Below are 4,774 nucleotides of genomic sequence, written 5' to 3' on the forward strand. Positions count from 1 at the left end.
TGAGTCCATTACCATTACTGAGCTGACACAAAACTTTTTTTATTCTGATCATTAAAGTTATCAAATCTGGAGTGAGAAGTATTATAATGTCACAGAAAGAAACACAGGAAAGCACCAAGCAGAAGTTGTATTTTCAGCTTTATTCTTATTAAAAGAACACATAAGGTGGAATACACCACAAGAACAGTCAGCTTTCCAGTGTACAGCCACTTGCTACAGTCCGGAAATAAATGTTCAGCTTGCTACAGAAGAGAGGAGCCACTGAAGAACATGTAGTCTAGAAAAAAAATCAACCAGACCAGACGGAAAGTCAGCTAAAACTGAGGGGCAGTAGGTAGACCTAAATATATTTACACATGTAGGGGTGGAGGGTGCAGTGGCCACCGATGATCACATGATCTCAGTCCACCCCTGGGTCAGCTTGGCTAAGTACACTTCCCCTACTCTCCCTGGTTGTTAACACTCTACACAATTAAGACATACACAGCGCTCAGGGTTCCCTTTGGTGGGATGGACACGATGGATGGAGAATGTTTATGTGTACTTCTTGATCTCGTCGTACAGGACCAGCACAAAAGCGCCGCCCATGCCTCTGAGCACATTGGACCAGGCACCCTTGAAGAAAGCTTTGGGACCTTCATCCTTGGTGATCTTTCTCCAACAGTCAACTGTGCCCTTGTACATAATGTCAGCTTTTGGAAAGAAAAATATGCGTTTGACACATCATCAAACAGCTTTTATTATCATCCATAAAACAAGCTTGTGCCAAAATTGCACAATCCTTTGGCCTACTTCCTTTGCGTCCAGACTGCATCATCATACGATGTCTGACGGTGTCGAAGGGATATGAAGTGATACCGGCAACAGCTGTGACAGTCTGGGCGATCATCCAGCTGATGACAATGTGCGTGTTCTTGGGGTCTGGGAGCATACCTGAGTGATAAGAGTCGGGCAATGTCATTGAGTTGTTTTTGACAAACTATTTATTTTATCCGCATCAGATGTTTCCGATTAGTTGCTTACCTTTAGCTGTATCGTAGACACCAAAGTAAGCGGCTCTGTAGATAATAATGCCCTGGACAGACACATTGAAGCCAAGGTAGAGACCCTTAATACCATCAGACTTGAAGATCTTGGCAAGGCAGTTCCCAAGACCAGTGAACTCTCCGTTGCGCCTTTGCCGATATCAGCAGCAAGCCTTGTTCTGGCGAAGTCGAGAGGGTAGACGAAGCACAAAGAGGTGGCACCGGCGGCACCGCCAGAGGCCAGATTACCGGCAAAGTAACGCCAGAACTGGGTATTCTTGTCCACTCCTCCAAGGAAGATCTTCTTGTACTTGTCTTTGAAGGCAAAGTTGAGGGCTTGTGTGGGGAAGTATCTGATGACGTTAGCGAGGTTGCCTCTCCAGAAAGACAGGGATCCCTGCCCTTTGGGAATTCTCACTACACAGTCCATGATGCCTTTGTACTGTGTCTCAACTGTGATCTGTCTGCTGGCATGCTGGACCTGCGAGGCAGCAGAGTTTGGATTGGTAAGTGGAAGATGGCATGCTTTATATCATTGTGATCACATCAGATGTGAATTTTGGGATATGTCATGGATTATCGAGATGTAATATCATGCATGCTCACTGCCAGTGTTGCATGATCAACTTGTATGGGAAACCCCAAAAGTTGTCTTTGATTTTAAGTAAAAATGGAAGAATTCAGAGTTGAATTCTTTATACTCAGGAATCAGCCTGACCACGTGCGCGCTGCACTTGGCGTCACTCCCCACTTGCGCGCGGGGTTTGAGTATTGGGTTGCAGCCTCCAGACTATTTTTAACTTTAAACTTACACCAAATATCGCTGCTCTTCACAGTCACGGTCTTAACAAACATGATTGGCCTTTATGAACTCTGGCACTGATGGAAAGAGTGACGGTTTAGGAAATGCACTTCTTAATTGACAAATAACATTAATCAAAGATTACTTAAACTTACTCTGTGCTGAAATTGCACTTTTTTTCAGTAACGCTTAATGAAGTAGCACCATGGACAGCGCCATAATTTTTCTGTGCATTATCAGTAAAACCTTTTTTCTTGTTTACTCTATTATGTTTAATTAATTGATTAATTTACTAAAAAATGTTAACTAACTTATGCAAGATCATGGCACCCTCTTTTTAATTTATGCAACTGTGACTTACATGCAACTTTTTCGAGCTATTTACGAGATTATTTGATATAATTGTGAATTATTATTTTTATTATTTTTTTTCCCTGATTTTAAACGTACCTGCAATAAAAGTTTGACTCTTTCAATGGGGGCCACAGCTGTCTTGGAGATGGCAGCGGCCACACCACCGGCCAAGAAATCTTTCAAAAAGCTAATCACCGCGTCAGACATGATGTCCGATCTCCTGAATGACAGTCTCACCACCAAAGGACCCTATAAGAACCCAAGCGACGCCCCTTCAAATGGGCGAGTGCTCGTGTTTTGCTCCTAATATATCCGGACTCATTATCGCGAGAGGAGCAGATGGATCCACGAGAGACCGAACAGAAACTCAAAGCTGAAAAAATATCCCGGGTCATAGGCCATAAGTCTTACATAAAGTTCATTAATGTCCTGGGTCATGGATTTGGGGACGTTTAAATGACAACTTTTCTTTCTCACATAGCCCACACATGTATTATCATAAAACTATCCGATTCGTAACCGCTGGGAAAGGGTTTTATATATAATAAAAATTATAATGCAGTTGTAAGTAGCCGTAATGTCAACATTGTATTGAATGTTTTACAGGAATATTACTGCATATGAAAAAATAAGTAACAACTATTTTGCTCACTAAATCATGTGTTATAAATTCATTCATACTGGATAAAACTGACCAACATTCATGTCTAATTATAGGCATTATATAATTATATATATATATATATACTTTTTTATGTCTATTTTAAATTCGGCTTGAATTGCTAATGTTTAGATTAATTTTGATGATAAATGAATCTATTTTTACATTTTAATTTTCATTCTGATGTTTCAGTGCAAAAGTAACGTAGTTCTTGTCAGATTCCAACTCTTCTCAATATTTTTGTTTTGTGCCACAACCCCTCCAAATGCTAATTTATCAAATAAACATTTAATATAAGTTCAGTGTGATAATTCTACAGTTCTGAACACTGTTGTTAGACATTATATGTCATTCAAACTTATTGGCAATTATTAGCGACTGCTGCATTTGATTGCTTCCAGATGTTTACAGGATCAAAACAACTACTTGAAGAACTATATCCCACTTTTTTTTTCTGAACTCACCTTATATTAGACCATAAGTTTCACACTGAGGTTAAGCGAACCCCACTCCCACCTGTGTCACGTGACAGACTGTCCTTAAGACCTAAGGACCTTTTTTTGCAGCTATTTATAAATATACATGGATTTATTACATATGACAAAGATCTGAACTCACCTTATATTAGACCATAAGTTTCACACTGAGGTTAAGCGAGCCCCACTCCCACCTGTGTCACGTGACAGACTGTCCTTAAGACCTAAGGACCTTTTTTTTGCAGCTATTTATAAATATACATGGATTTATTACATATGACAAAGAAGCTTAGTTTATTTTTTGTTATTACGTAGTCATAATGCTTAGATGCTTGTTTATTAACGGGTTGAAATTACTGCCTGGTACCCAACAAATATATAACCTCAAAGTTTGCATGAAAATTCTATGTCTGGTCACACATACAGTTTAATTACACGGTCGTTCTGAGTAATATGGATTGATTTTGTGGAAACTTTATAGTTTGTGAGTAATACTGCTATTTATTTAATTACTTATATTTATGTGTAACATGGACATTGTAACGTAGAGTGTTAAAATGTGCGTTCACTACACAAACCCCAGCGCATTCTGATTGCAGTTTTAGATATTTGAAACCATCACCCCATCTTTTCTCCCCCTCAGTCTGTTAGAGGTCCGTTGCCTGGCTACAGTACAGCCGTATTCTCCTGGAGGTCTTTTGAATGTTACTAAAAACAAAGCAGGAGACAGTTCTACAAACACAATGAAGGTCTGATTGGGTGCCAGGCTGTAATAACACATCAGCTCAAATTTCCTCAATCACAAGAACAAAACTATGTAATTCTCTTCCTCTTTTTCTTGAAGCGGGAATATTATGCAGAGAAATGTCAAAAAGAGAGAGCCAAGAGCTGTTATTTGTGATTCTGAGGACTGAAGTTTGCATTTTATTTGGTTAAATCGCAACTGAGTGTGTGAGGGTGGGTCAGAGACAAATCAGATAAATCTCACTTTGGAGTCTTACTTGGAAAATTTTTTATTAATGTAATAAAAGAAACCTGTTCTTGAATTAAAAATGCTAAACGTTTTCTTTTACGGATTGAGTTAGGATTCTGAGCCTTTACATTAAAACGTAGCATGTCTTTATTTAGATAAAAGAAAAAAACTTGAACGCGTACTCTTGGTCTCGTGTACTAACATCACGCGCAAGATCTGCTCATGCAATCTGCGACTTTAGGCGCGAGCGCTTGCTGTTGCTAAGAGCAACTTGGCTGCTCTTCTGTAAAACAGCAGCCAGTATCTCCTCTAATAAAAGTTCTTCAACGTTGTACAATACGGAACTTTGACTTTTGAGCCATTATAAAGCAACTGAGCTCGATGCGTAGGCTAATTTATAACAATTAGTTTCTTCGTAGCGCATAACGCACTTTGGAAAAGGGTTTGCAGGAGAGTTTCAAATCTTAAAACATTTCAGTCAGA

At 39.4% G+C, this 4,774-nt stretch overlaps 1 pseudogene; it reads right to left on the minus strand.

The window, feature by feature from the left end:
- Positions 1-130: 130 nt before the first annotated feature.
- LOC107746051 (ADP/ATP translocase 2-like) lies at positions 131-2,441 on the minus strand (annotated as a pseudogene).
- Positions 2,442-4,774: the final 2,333 nt, after the last annotated feature.

Source organism: Sinocyclocheilus rhinocerous, unplaced genomic scaffold (assembly GCF_001515625.1).
Source record: "Sinocyclocheilus rhinocerous isolate Xijiao unplaced genomic scaffold, SAMN03320098_v1.1 scaffold288, whole genome shotgun sequence".
NCBI lineage: Eukaryota > Metazoa > Chordata > Actinopteri > Cypriniformes > Cyprinidae > Sinocyclocheilus > Sinocyclocheilus rhinocerous.